The 15,809-nt window shown below is 38.4% G+C and overlaps 1 protein-coding gene and 1 pseudogene across 3 annotated transcripts in view; both read left to right on the top strand.

Annotated features, from left to right (window-relative positions):
* Positions 1-15,809, top strand: part of LOC126283955 (protein still life, isoform SIF type 1) — a 1,235,171-nt gene that overhangs the window by 240,685 nt on the left and 978,677 nt on the right. The window lies entirely within an intron of this gene.
* Positions 4,231-4,347, top strand: LOC126285617 (5S ribosomal RNA; annotated as a pseudogene).

Raw genomic sequence — 15,809 nt, 5'->3', positions numbered from 1 at the left:
AGATTCAGTTCAGGAAACTGCACACCAAGATTGATTATTATAACGATTTACTTAAAACAAAATTTTATCAGTCCATAACTTATTTCGAGAAGTTGGACTGGAATAAATAAATAATAAGTAGTGTACAAGGGATGCCTCAAAAGATGAACATCAGCTTTTTATTTTGTTGATCAAAATCCTCATTAGTAAATTTACTAGGGATCTCACTCAAACTGAATTTATATAATAAGAAATTTTATAGTAATAGTTAATTTACTTCCTAATTACATTATGTCAATGGCTTCCCTGACCTTAGGAAGAAGAACAAACGAGCCAGCTTAGCCCTGTGGACGAATCCAAGTAATCTTGTCAAAGAAAGACGCGATGTCCAGTGATGGCTGATTCCTCTAATCTCCTTCTGAGTCTCTAACGAGTAACATTCGTTAAAAACTTTTCCAATTAAATCGCAAAGCAAGTCAGAAAAACTCTGCTGGAATGGAACGGACGGGATTTGTTAAAAAAAAAACCATGTCCGTATTCTGCTGTCAATGTGTAATACTATGATCGAGACAAAACCACATATTTTTTAACAGTTTTACTCCTAATCAATAAAATTGGTAATTTTGTCCTTTTATCTGAGTCTGCGATCACAGTATGAAATTAACGAGACAGTCAGCCTCATACTAAAGCAGGGAACACAGGGTCGCGTTAGAAAGCCCCAGTAGTTCTCCTAGAAATGTATCATCCTCCGTCCAGTTAACTAGAGGTTTCATATTCATATAAACATTATGATGTGACACCTTTCAACAGAAAAAACATAAAAAACACTTTGAAATATTAAAAATATTTTTATGGCCTCATGTAGGCCATTTACACGTTTTTGGTGTGTGTGACTAATTATTTCTGTTCAAGAATTCCTCTATGAATTGTTAATGAGGAAGATACTTAATCTATATTTGAAATCACTTCCACTGTCTTTCGAAATTATATTTCCGTGGGTAGATTGCCAAACAGTTTTATGCCAAGGTGTTTCATCCATTTTTGTGGCAAAAGTAGACTCATCAAAGCGTAATGGTTATCTTTTTACTTCGAATATTTTACTCGTAAATTTCTCTGTTACTCTCAAACACGTTTCGTAAGTTAATAAATGTACTAGGAGACTGCGGGGTTAAATTCCATGTTGTTGAAAGAGATGCCAGCTAGATGAACGTGCGTAGACATCTTACATAATTCTAATTACGTTCTTTTATGCAATGTATATCTCTTCCAATATATCTTTTCCAATCCACGAATAGTTATTTTAAAAAAAAATTACTTCTTCTTCGAAAGACCATTGGGTTCAGAAATTATGACTTTTGGGGCTTTGATATAGCAACAGCTGCGGAATTTGTTTCTTTTGAATACGGAGACACGTTTATTCCTTTGCAGCTTTTTTATAATTCTTGTGTGGTAACTTACTTTTGTGTCTACAGTTACGGCGGCTTATCTGGTACTGCATTCTGTACCAGTTTCCTATTTTATGTTCAAATAAATTGGTTTGTTTTGAAGTATAGCAAAAAAATTGGTCATGTTACTTCGTAGATATACAACGTCTTTCGTCATGTCTTGTTTTGTTTACTATCCATTTTCTGTTCGTAAAAAGAAACGGTCTTCTTCAGTAATTGTGTGCAGGCAACTGTGTCTCGTAAGGTGATGTTTCATAACCCTTGTGGCCCTTACTAAACCTACAGACTGACACGTTTGGTGTCTTCTTTTTGTTATCGCTACACTTTTAGGTGCACTACGAATGTAGTGATGTGGACATGTTGGGAATGTGGGTCTCACGGGAAGCGTGCAAGAGCACAATCCGCTGTGCCCTCGGTGGCTCAGATGGAGAGAGTGTCTGCTATGTAAACAGGAGATTCCGGGTTCGAATCCCGGGTGGGGCACACATTTTCAACATGTGTCCAAAAAGTCATTACAAATTTGAAAACTTAATAAAACACGGAATAATGTAGATAGAGAGGTAAAAATTGACACACATGCTTGGAATGACTCGGGGTTTTATTAGAACAAAAAAAAATATTGCTATACGCTCGTCGTTTGGTGATGCTTTGGCCTCTCAGGTCCCAAGACCTCAGTCCGTGCGATTATTTTCTTTGGGGTTACCTGAAGTCGCAAGTGTATCGTGATCGACCGACATCTCCAGGGATGCTGGAAGACAACATCCGACGACAATGCCTCACCATGAATCCGGACATGCTTTTCAGTGCTGTTCACAACATTATTCCTCGACTACAGCTATTGTTGAGGAATGATGGTAGACATATTTAGCATTTCCTGTAAACATCATCATCTTTTACTTTGTTATGCTAATTACTGCTATTCTGATCACTCGAAGCCTTGTACTCCACACAGATAGCAATGGTAAATACTGTGATATGATAGAGCAATTAGTAATGATGTTACATAAAGAAAAAACTCATGAAAACTTATTGAATGAACAAACAGAGTTCAACATTTTTTCAGTATGAAACTTCCTGGATTTTTTCAGTAATTTTAGAAGTTTATTTTTTCCTACAGAAACAAGTATTTAATAATGTATCTATTTCATAAAATGTAGACACAATTGTCATATTCACAAATATTTTTATTATTAAGGACATCTATGCAAATAGTAATGTACCATCTTGTAAATGATATCTGTGACTTATAAAAATGCAGCAGCTTTACGGTTTAAACTCTTTGACTTGTTTTGAAATGTATTCGAAAACGTGCTGTGTCAAAATGTTTCTGCAAATGTGCTGTGTAATAGGAAGTGTTTATGTGTACATAAACATTCTCCAGAACCATACACCTACTACTACAAATAGTAAGTTACTTTTCGATGTATCATAGTTTTATAAACTTCATAGCGTGGCATTTCGTAATATAACAAAGTGATCTTGCCAGGTACAGGACTAAACGAAATGTAAATGATATGTAGACTCTCAAAGCACCTGAATATGAACACCCAGGGTTCTAAATGCATCATGCATTTTAAGAAAATCACGGTTTGTGGCTGAAGGCGGTTGTTCTTTATTATTACGAAGGTGAAGAATGCTTGACCATGGCTCATGATTCGAGCTCATGCCAATATCAAGAATTAACGTCTTTCACTATTTTATGTGATCTGCTAGTTTACTAAACGGACTGTTCATACATTGTACTGTATCGCAATAAGAGACTGATGCCGAGTTGTACAATAATTAATAAGCTTGGCCCAGACTGGAGAGTTATATCTTCATCGATTCGTCGTTTTTTGTTATTTGAGATGCTCCTCTATTCGATTATACATTACTTATGGATATAAACTCGTATATCAGAGAAAATCACAGTTGGTGATATAAAAAAGCAATGCAAGTATCTGCTTTAGAAACGTCATAAGCATACGTGGTATTTTAATTTAACAGGTCACCAATCATTTTTACGAATGAGGTCTGAGAATAATGTAGTCATATCTTTAAAATATATCGTTTTAAGTGGCTTCTATCAGAAACGCACTTTTTTTTTGGCTCACTAAATTATGCCTTGCGAACGATATGTATCATACAATTTTCCACTAAGGATTACATTCACCGAAGTCTTTCGGGTAATGCTCGTTTCACAACGATTACCGCAAACGTGATGCCATTTTGATGTTGCGCGATACCGACGACCTCATGATCGGTTATCGGCTTTGCGACAAGAAAGAACGAGAATGTTATTGCTCCTCGAATCACACGCAGCAATTAATGCTGTCTTTTTAGGCTCCTGCCTAACCACACATCGGAAGTCACTACATATTCGGAGATCAAAGAGAGAACTGCAACTCGTTTTAGTCGCAGCATTTAAAGCTGTACTCTTAGGTTCCAGACTAACTACACACTCGGAAATCGCCACGTATTTGGAAATAAAGAGCCAAATATTAGTGCAAATGCAGAATATGAATTTTATTGCTGCTCGTTTCTCTCGCAGTATTCATAGGTTCCTGACCAACAACACCCTCGGAAAACGCCACACAATCGCAAATAAACAGCGAAATATTTGTGACCTTGAAAAATATGAATGTTAATGCTCCTCGTTTCACTGGCAGCAATTTCAACTGTCCTCTTAGGTTCCCGCTTAATCACACACTCGAAAGGCGGCACATATTCAGAAATAAAGAGTCAAACATAGGTGAGAAGGAAAAATATAAATTTTATTGTTGTTCGTTATAGTCGCAGTGATTTAAGGTGTCCTCTTATGTTCCTGGGCAACGGCCTTGCCGCAGTGGATACACCGGTTCCCGTGAGATCACCGAAGTTAAGCACTGTCGGGCGTGGCTGGCGCTTGGATGGGTGACCATCCAGCCGCCATGAGCTGTTGCCATTTTTCGGGGTGCACTCAGCCTCGTGATGCCAATTGAGGAGCTACTCGACCGAATAGTAACGGCTCCGGTCAAAGAAAACCATCATAACGACCGGGAGAGCGGTGTGCTGACCACACGCCCCTCCTATCCGCATTCTCAACTGAGGATGACACGGCGGTCGGATGGTCCCGATGGATCACTTGTGGCCTGAAGACGGAGAGCTTTTTATGTTCCTGGCTAACCACGTACTCGGAAATCGCTAAATATTAATTTCATCCTTCGTTCACAGATCAGATTGAATGTAAATAAAATGTAACATTGCAGAATATATTTTCGTTACATTCATAAGAAAGTAACGGAGGGTGTTAACAATGCTGATATGAAAAAAAACATGTAAGCATTACATTCATAAGAAAGTAACAGAAAGTGTTAACAACGCGAACATGCAAAAATAAAGTGTATGTAACGGGATGCGAACCAACAACATTCGATTTCAGAAACCACGACGTTATTTATTTTGGTAGTTCTAAACCATACGATATTTAACTTCGGTATTTGTTATCATATTGTATCTTGAAGACCGTTGATGCGTTATTAAGTGATATTTAGTGATAATACGATGTTGCAGTGCCTGCAACATCGTATTTATCTGCCGGTACCGGAAAGCGACTCTCGTGGACGACGTCTGACATGTGCACGAACATACGTAATGGATGTACGAGTAGACTTGTGGTTGAAGACAGATGAGGGTTTGTGACTGGCCTTTGGTTGTGCACGAATAGCCAAATAGTAAGGCGACTGACTGCTCGCTACAAGTGGGAAAGCCAGGCTCGTGACCCGGTCCGGTACAAATTTTTACTGCCGTCGTTCCATTCTACCGCTGGTGGTTGTCCTTTTGCTAATATTCATCCTACGACCACTTCTCAATGCATTACACAGTCCTTTCCACTCGGCTGCCAAGACCTTTGTGCCTCTGACAGAATTACAGCGCGAGAGGTGAATCTAAAATATTTTATTTCTCCTCCCGGAACTTTAATTCTGTTTCCAAATTCCTTCATAGGTCGTTCACTGAACATATCGAATAAATGTTAAAATTCGCTAAAGCCCGTCTGACTGCATTCTCAACTACTGCTTCCCTCTAATGTTCTTCCATTCTTATAACTGTTCTCTGCTTCTTGTACAAATGATGAATATACTTCTGCACCTTGTATTTAATCTCTCCCTCTTTCAGATCTTCAAACAGTTAATTTCAGTGAACTCAGTCCGATATAGTTGTCGTAAAGGAGTTGACTATAAGTTAAATGTTTATTTGACTCAACAATAGTGAAGCCACTGCCACAGTACATAAAATTTTTCTTTAGAAAAAGGGGTTACATTACCGGTTTTAACGAATTACGTCGTCATTTTCCAAAGTAAAACATCAGTTAGACAATATGGTATGTAATGGGAATTGTGACCATACACCTGGCAACATTATTCTTCGTAATTGTTCTCAGATGTATAGTCACAATCTCCAATATATAATCTCCAACAGATTTTTTACATTTGAAAATGACGACGTAATTCGTTAAAACCGGTAATGTAACCCCTTTTTTTTTTAAAGATGACAGTGGCTTCACTATTTTAGTGTGAAATAAAGATGACAGTGGCTTCACTATTTTAGTGTGCAATAAACATTTACATCAGCGAACTTTTTCAAAAGCTTTCTCTAAATCAATCCGAGCAATAAAAGTATATTTCAGTGGTATTTTAAATTCGTACTGGCATAACGAATCTCGCCTCTGGACTGTATTCGGCAAATAATTCAGCAATTATCATTATGTGACATTTTATTACACTAATACTTATAATAAATCTTTCCAAGAATTACGTATTTTTGTAAATCTCTGGCACGCGTGCAAGAAATTTTGTGAGGCCCGTATCAACGTTAACGAAAGTCGAAAGTATATGTTATAATATATTTAAAAAATTAATTAATGAAGTACCATTTATTTTTTATCCTCCCATTTTAATACCTGGCCCTATAGAACGCAAATTCTGTTTCTTCATCAAGTATTGGTAGTCTATAGCAGTGTCTTTCACTATTAATTTGTAAATCATTGGCGCTACGCAGCTCCAGTGTAAGGGAGCACTGAATAATTATCAGACACTAACCATTATCATTAAATACATTAAATGCACTCGCAATTGGCGATAATAGCTCACTCCCAGGATTGCGGGAATTGTTGTGAAACGAACATTACTCAACTCTTTCTGTGGCCTCACACATACATTCAGAAAGGTAGATCATCTTTTCTGCAAAATTATGCAAGGTCTTTGGAGCAGAGTGTTAGCACTGAATTACGTGTGTAAAAAGCTGTATTTTTGGCAAACATGGGATAATTTAATTGACTTTCGGAACGAAAAGTGAAAGTCATGTGTTTTATGGCGCAGTATGTAGTATTTCCAGAATGTAATCGTAAGTAATTTGATCTAAAATTTCAGTGTCAAGCACGTCTCTACTTTTGGTTACATTTATCTGCAACTGTAGAACAAATGAATTTTCAAAGCGAAGTGTCTTTTCCTATCCCAAGTAAACTAACGTGTATTTTCTGACAATATATAGAAAGAATACTTATAAACAGGAGTTGCCAATAAACTAATTTCAAGATGGCTTGTAACTTTAAGTATTGCTGAAATTCTGAAAATCATCTTCAGTTGCACGCTCCCATAATCCCTAGCGCATGAGTTAATAACGTATTTATGCAGTAACTTAAGTATGAGTTATTCTGTCCACTTCAACACTTCGTGGAATGTGAAGCAGTTTTTTATAGCAATTACGATACATATCGATGTTCAGGAAAAATAAAACCAAAGTATACCGTTACGTGTTACAAGTAATTCTGTCAGTCGTTTTAACATTGTTATCACTAAGTACCAATATCAACTCGAGATCGGAAATCTATTATTAGCAGTGACCGAAATACTTGTAACAAAAATCAATAACTGTCGGCTTTGTTCTTTATAAAGTTCGAGGTGTATCATAACTGCTACAAAAAACTGGTTCGCATTCCACTATTTGCCGCAGTCGACACGATGCGATTCTCTGTGTAAATGTAATGGAGATGCGATTATTAGTAGTAATGACGTTTTCTATTTTCCTTTACGTTACTCTGCGTTTCCTAAGAGGTCACGATGTCTTGGAAGCTAGAAGAACCACAAATGGCCTTAGAGGGGAACAGAAAAGACGAGATCCGTGTAAAACTTATGGAAAGGGAGACGTTAGTGGTTAGGAACAGAGGAAAAAAGTGCTGCCACTAATGGCAGTAGCCATTAATAGAAAGGGATAGGAGACGTCAATCGTAAATATAAAATCGCTCAAAGTAATTCTTTGTCACTTAAATGTGAAACAATCAATTGTCCATAACATTTTCCCAGTTTACGTTACAATGTGGAAAGAAAGTCTTCAAAAAAGTTGAGATTTGTGACCAAGAGCAGAAAATAAGATTCAGCAGCTGACTGTCGTATTCAAAACATTGCAGTTCGTCAGTTACCTCAGAAAGTTAGCGACATGCAGTGAATAGAGAATTGTAACAGTGTTCTTGAAACTACTTCCTGATCATTTATTATTATTATTTAAGGAGAGTTTTAGATACCTAATTTATTTACTGTGCTTTGTACACCACAGTATCCTACAGCTGAATAATCTGAATAAGGCTTGACACTGAACAAAGTTTTGCCACAAATCTTATCATGACTATAAATATTTTCCCATTGCTTTTCCGATGGGTTTAATCGCCATCTATTTAGCCATATGGAAATTAGCTGCAGTATATGTGCGTTGAGCGCTTGAAGATTTCACAGTGCGTAACAACTGGCAGCCTGTGTGTTATTCTCATCATCGCATTGGCCCATTTTCAATATATATGTTCGAGCACAGTGAGGAGATATATACATTTTCCAGAAAAAGCATTTGCATAAAGCAGAAAAAAAATGTTCAAATGTGTGTGAATTCCTAATGCACCAAAGTGCTGAGGTCATCGGTCCCTAGACTTACACACTACTTAAACAAGCTTGAACTAACTTATGCTAAGAACAACACACACAACCATGCCCAAGGGAGGACCTAACCTCCGGCGGGAGGAGCCGCACAATCCGTGACATGGCGCCTCTAACCGTGCGGCTACTCCGCGCGACATAAAGCAGAAAGATATTAGTAATTTAGAATTTGTTATTGGAATGGTAATTACAGTTTTGTTCTTAAATACACTCTTCTCAATCAACATGTGTTCCTCGAGTCGTTAACTGCTCCCAGTCCCCAAATAATAAATACCCAGAGAGGAAACAACTCTATAGCATCTAATAGGCATACATAATTTTATATAGGAACATCTCTATTACAAAGGATTTAGTGGTTAGTTTGAGATCCAAAATCTTGACCAGAACTTGAGAGGGTGTGGGGGAGGGGGATTGGAACATTTTAAACTTTTTTTTATGCTGCTAATCGTGATGTACGACAGATGTGAAAATTTCTGTCCTACACAGCAGCTCTTGATATTTAACCATCAGTAATTTAGTTCGGACTGTATGTAAAGTTACGTAATTAGCACTAAATGGCATTAATGTTCACGAAACTGTATTAATGTTACTGTGCTTAATAGCGCAGGCGAGCGACGGACTGCAGCTAGTTGTGGACAATGGTGCGCTTATTTTCCATTTAATTTTCTTATTCAGCGTGTTCCACCATCCAGCCAATTACCCTATTGTTTCGTGTAAAATTAATTTCTCGCCTTGGCAAGCGACTAATTCTTTAGTGTCTCCGTTTTTCTTCCGCCTGCCAGCGCTGTGCGTTAATTGGCGGATTAACGAAGCTGAAATGGTGCCAACTTCACCGTCAGGTCCCACCTCGTAGGAATTAGTTATGGGTGCGCCGCCACCTGCCACCTGGCGCCGAATGCGGCTACTACGACCGTGTGTGACACGCAGCGCTACGCGCGGTACAATGGTCAACTAATTGGAACGGACCCAAAGGGCAGTGCTCACGTCCGTTCTGTTGTTTCGCTGTTAAACAATGGACGCGAATACGCCTCTGATTTCTCTGATAGGCACAAATCAGCGTTTGAGAAGCGATTCAGCCGAAAATAACAAGGTTATCTCCAACATGTTTCGCCTAGCAGCAACCGATATCCTGTAAGCTACAATAGGAGTCAATTACAGATTTATCACCATTGAAATTGTGTTTCGATATTCTTTCAGTCTTCGCGGGTTTTAATACATTTTGACATCACGTTGTACTCGAGAGAAGTTATATTTTTTGGATTGTTTTCTTTAACACCGGTGCCTTTCATGTTTTAGAATTTTCTACTTGACTGTGTAGGGCATTACCCGACGCCATTAAAAATTAAACAGATTTCGAGAAGTCACAGAGATCAAATATAGCACAGGGATCTGAATCAGTTCCTTCCGAATGTGAATCAAGTATCCCAACTAATATTCCTCCTATATTAATACATAATCATGAGCTAATTTACATATGAAATATCGAATATTTATGTAGCTTTTCTAATAGTGTGGTCCATCGTGGTTATACCATGCATATATTCTCACAAGGGACGAATGATTAATTCGAAGAAGAGATACAAAATGATCAAAGAACTTACGATTTGGAAATAGAGGTCGGGCGACTACTTTATTACTGGGGTGGATATAATTTTAAATTACAACTCTATTAAAAAGATAAAAAGAAAACCTTCTTCAGTGTTAGTTCATTGCATGATGCCCATCTTGAGCTGAATAACATGATGGAAAGATATTTGACACACTTTTGTGATAAACTGTTCCTTTAGTGTTCCCCTGAGTTCGCCATTAATAGGCTCGTCTCTCTTCTCATCAGAAAACGTGACAAAGTATTTGTACCTATAGATTTCGAAGTTATTCGAAACATTAAGGTCCCATCGACAACGACGTCGTTAGAGATTATGAACAAGCTGCAACAGTAATTTTCAAAACCAGAAACTATCCTAGAAGTGCCTAAATCCGTTTGGGGAAACCACTCAAAAATCTGGATGGTGTAATGTGAACCCTGGTCCGCAACTCTTGTTTACTCAAGTACGAGCAGCCCTTAGCGGCTCGCCATCTTATTGACTACTATACATGACGTCGCCTTTCCGGCTTAGATTTTTTTAAATGTGACTTGTAAGTACTGCATCTCTTTCCAGTCAGTACAAACTTTAATTTTATTAATGTATTATATACCTAATATGTTTTAAAACAGTTAGTTTAATTCTGAAGACGACGCTCATGTTGTTGTTGTGGTGGTCTTCAGTCCTGAGACTGGTTTGATGCAGCTCTCCATGCTACTCTATCCTGTGCAAGCTTCTTCATCTCCCAGTACCTACTGCAGCCTACATCCTTTTGAATCTGCTTAGTGTATTCATCTCTTGGTCTCCCTCTAAGATTTTTACCCTCCACGCTGCCCTCCAATACTAAATTTGTGATCCCTTGATGCCTCAGAACATGCCCTGCCAACAGATCCCTTCTTCTGGTCAAGTTGTGCCACAAACTACTATTCTCCCCAATCCTATTCAATACTCCCTCATTAGTTATGTGATCTACCCCATCTAATCTTCAGCATTCTTCTGTAGCACCTCATTTCGAAAGCTTCTATTCTCTTCTCGTCTAAACTATTTATCGTCCATGTTTCACTTCCATACATGGCTACACTCCATACAAATACTTTCAGAAACGACTTCCTGACACTTAAATCTAGGCTCGATGTTAACAAATTTCTCTTCTTCAGAAACGCTTTCCTTGCCATTGCCAGTCTATACTTTATATCCTCTCTTCTTCGACCATCATCAGTTATTTTGCTCCCCAAATAGCAAAACTCCTTTACTACTTTTAGTGTCTCATTTCCTAATCTCATTCCCTGAGCATTACTCGACTTAATTGTACTACATTCCATTATCCTCGTTTTGCTTTTGTTGATGTTCATCTTATATCCTCCTTTTAAGACACTGTCCATTCCATTCGGATTCTCTTCCAGATCCTGTGCTGTGTCTGACAGAATTACAATGTCATCGACGAACCTCAACGTTTTTATTTCTTCTCCATGGATTTTAATATCTACTCGGAATTTTTCTTTTGTTTCCTTCACTGCTTGCTCAATATACAGATTGAATAACATCGGGAGAGACTACAACCCTGTCTCACTCCCTTCCCAACCACTGCTTCCCTTTCATGTCTCTCGACTCTTATATCTGCCATCTGGTTTCTGTACAAATTGTAAATATCCTTTCGCTCCCTGTATTTTACCCCTGCCACTTTCAGAATTTGAAAGAGCGTATTCCAGTCAACATTGTCAAAAGCTTTCTCTAAGTCTACAAATGTTAGAAACGTAGGTTTGCCCTTCCTTAATCTAGCTTCTAAGATAGGTCGTACGCTCATAGTAGCGTCGAAACCTGGTCAATTTTGACTTAATATTTGTGACCGAGAGCTTATTTGTTTCTAATATGAAACACTTAAAGTAGTAAAGGAGTTTTGCTATTTGGGGAGCAAATTAACTGATGATGGTCGACGTAGAGAGGATACAAAATGTAAGACTACGACGGCAGGGAAAGCGTTTCTGAAGAAGAGAAATTTTTTAACATCGAGTATAGATTTGAGTGTCAGGAAGTCGTTTCTGAAAGTATTTGTATGGAGTGAAGCCATGTTTGGAAGTGAAACATGGACGATAAATAGTTTGGACGAGAAGAGAATTCAAGCTTTCGAAATGTGGTGCTACAGAAGAATGCTGAAAAGTCGATGTGTAGATCACGTAACCAATGAAGAGGTATTGAATAGAATTGGGGAGAAGAGGAATTCTTCGCATGACTAGAAGAAGATATCGGCTGGTAGGGCATATTCTGAGGCATCATGGGATCATCAGTTTAGTATTCGAGGGAAGCTTGGAGGGTAAAAGTTGTCGAGGGAGACCAAGAGATGAATACCCTAAGCTGATTCAGGTGGTCGTAGGTTGCAGAAGTCACTTGAAGAGGCTTGCATAGGATAGGGTAGCAAGGCAAGTTCTATCAAACCAGTCTCTGGACTGAAGACCGGAACAACAACAACAATTTAATAAATGTTTTAGGGAAAAGTTATTAGGAAAAATCTCGATATATTTACTTCAAATTCTTACCAAAAGCCATTTTGATGGGCATGGGCTATATATACATGTTTTAATATGTTATGCTACAAGTGAAACTAAGGAAAAAAAGTTCAAACAAACATAGGTCCGCAAATGTTCATTTACGGAGTTATAGCTAATACAAGATTTTGCCTGAAATTTAGCAACTTCGCTAATGCGAAGCCATTGCAAAACTTTACGAGGGTAAAGTTAAGAACGGTTTGCATTTATTTTGTTGTTACTGATCTAGTGAATCTAATAAGACATATCCCAGACGGGTGTCTGCAGTAGTTTTCCAGCACATCCAGACAAGGAATAATTATTACACAAGTAAACTTGTTTACTTTCCATTAAGAATGTAAAAACTTTTGTGTCATTATTGGCAAACGTTAGTGAGTTGTTTCAGTCGTTTCCTAACCTTGTAACGAGTTAGTTTTCTGTATTGTTCAGTGAAAGAACATAACAACAACAGTGTATTTAAGTGAAGCCGCTTTGCTTTTCTGGTTTAACATGATGGTATGCGCTATGGTATTAATACAAGCAGATTATCTGACACGTTCATAGTTTCAGTTAACGTTATTCTCATCATTTTTCCAAAGCTAAATGCTCTACATCTTCTGTTGAACATTTTGTGCAATTGTCTGGAATTTAAAAAACAATTTGCGCCAAGAATTTAATAAATTAAATATTTTACGAAATTACTCTGGATGACCATTGGGGAACTCTGAATACTTCGAAATAAGACAAGGACTTAAGCAAGGAAGTATTCTATCTCCTGCGCTTTTTAATGTTTTGATGGAGGGAATGAATAGGGTCGTTAAAGATATAGTAAAAGAAAAAGACAGAAAGATGATTTTTGCAGGTGATATGGTAATGTGGGGTGATAGAGGTAGATGTACAGTTACAGCTTGATACGTGGAAGGAAATAATGAATAGGTATGGATTAAAAATAAATAAAGTTAAGAGTGAAGTAATGGTATTTGGAAGAGAGAAAGAAATCAATGGAAATATTACCTTGAATGGAGAACCCCTCAAAGTGGTAGAAAGTTTCACTTATTTAGGGAGTGAAATATCTAGGGATGGAAGGATAACTAACGAAATTAATAGGAGGTTACAGAAGGGAGGCAATTTATACCAAACAATAAAACATCTGATTTGGAATAATGAGGTTTCAGAAGAGCAAAACTCCTTATGTATAAGAATCATTACATCCCTATTGTCACCTATGGTGGAGAAACATGGACAATGACAGAAAGGGACTGGAGCAGACTGCAAGCAGGAGAAATGAAATTTCTCAGAGCAGTTAAGGGAAAAACAAGAATGGACAGAGTAAGGAATGTAGAGATTAGAAAGGACCTCAAACAAGAAAGTATGAGAGAAGAAATTGAAAGAAAGAGATTAAGATGGTATGGGCATGTTAAGAGGATGCATGGGCAGAGACTCCCCAAAATTATGGAAAAACTAAAGATGGATGGGAAAAGACCTAGAGGGCGCCCAAGAACACGGTGGAAAATGGGACTGAGAATATCTGTTGAAAGGAGAAGTGTCACCTGGCAGCAAGTGGAGGAAGAAACGTGGTGGGAGCGCCGAGCCAAATGGAGAGGTCTCGACAGCACCCAGACCCGGCAGTAGCTGGAGCGGGATTCGGATATAGATAGATAGATGGACTCTGGATGTTCTGGAAAACTACTGCAGAGACACGTCTGGGACGTGTTTTATTAGATTTACCAGAGCAATAAGAACAAAATAAATGGAAATCGTACTTTACTTCAACCTCTTACATTTCTGCTAAATTTCAGGCAAAATCTTTTACTAGCCGTAACTCCCTAACTAAACATCTGCGGACCTATATTTGTAATGAACTTATTTCTATAGTTTTCCTTGTAGAATAACATATTAAGAATCATTCTGTATACAAACATTAATGTACAGATGTTCTGTGAAAACGGACTGCGGGAATGAAACCGCTGTGCTATGAAAGTGTTCACGTTTTCTTTCTTGCACTCACTTTTAACTTCCCATTACATATAATTTTAGGCAGAAACTGTTTGCTCAGCTGTGTGCTGTTTTGTTTTCTTTCTCGCATTGGATTTTGACAGAAAGCAGGAAAACTATATTTATGATCTATCAACTTATAATTAGAATATCGCTACATATTCTGACACGTCGGAAATTTTGTAACCCCACCCGTTTTGTCAATGAAGCTACTGTCCTCATACATCCTGCAGTAGGAGAGATCTCTCATACCCCATGTACCAATTATCCCAACGGATTTACCTATTTATTTTACGCAACGTTAATCCCCAGTCAAGATTCCGTTAGATGTAACAATAACCAAGGCTCGAGATCAGAGTGAGGGGGAAGGAGGCGACGGACAGAGAGAGACGGGAGAATGAAGAAGGGTAGAAGGTGGAGGAGATGAACAGAGAGAGGAGGAGGAAGGGAAGATGGACAAAGATAGGAAGGAGAGGAGATGGACGGAGAGAGTGGGAGATTAGGACGTATTGTTGAATGTAACGTCTGCCGTCTAACGTCGGTTTGCATGGTTTTCATGCAATCCGAGTGAAAAGATTTAATAAAACAGAAACCCACTGATAATGGCACAGAGCTGCTGGAACATGATTGGGAACTTGGAAAAAACGCTGTTTTGCATACCTGGCGCACATTACATCTAAGCCGGCCGCGGTGGCCGTGCGGTTCTAGGCGCTGCAGTCCGGAACCGCGGGACTGCTACGGTCGCAGGTTCGCATCCTGCCTCGGGCATGGATGTGTGTGATGTACTTAGGTTAGTTAGGTTTAAGTAGTTCTAAGTTCTAGGGGACTGATGACCTAAGATGTTAAGTCCCATAGTGCTCAGAGCCAGTTGAACCATTTGAACCATTACATCCAACAGTTTTAACTGCAAACACGGTAACACAAGGAACTGCAAATCCAAATGCTGAATTAGGACTTATATCCAATTGCCATACATATTCAGCATTTGCGAAACATTGCCGGGTTCGTTAGTCGAATATACGAAGGACTGCTGAAAATCAGTGCCTCTAACTTTTTTATTTGGATGTTGCATGTCTACAGATTTATTTTTCAACATAGTCATCCTCATAACGAACAACTTTCTCCCAGAGACCGGTTTGTTCATACAGTCAGAGGAGAATGTTCGACTTTGTTGATAGTGAAGTCCTCGAAGGTTTTGTTTAAATTTTGGAAACAGGTGATAATAGATTAGGGGCAAGCTGGTACTGTATAGAGGATGATAGATGTCACTAAATCAAAGGTGTCGAATTGTCACGGATGACGCAGCGCTCGTGTGTGATCTGACATTGTCATTGTGAAGGAGAG

This window comes from Schistocerca gregaria, chromosome 8, assembly GCF_023897955.1.
Source record: "Schistocerca gregaria isolate iqSchGreg1 chromosome 8, iqSchGreg1.2, whole genome shotgun sequence".
Lineage (NCBI taxonomy): Eukaryota > Metazoa > Arthropoda > Insecta > Orthoptera > Acrididae > Schistocerca > Schistocerca gregaria.
Note: the sequence above shows the minus strand (reverse complement) of the source record. Positions and strands in the feature narration are given on the sequence as shown.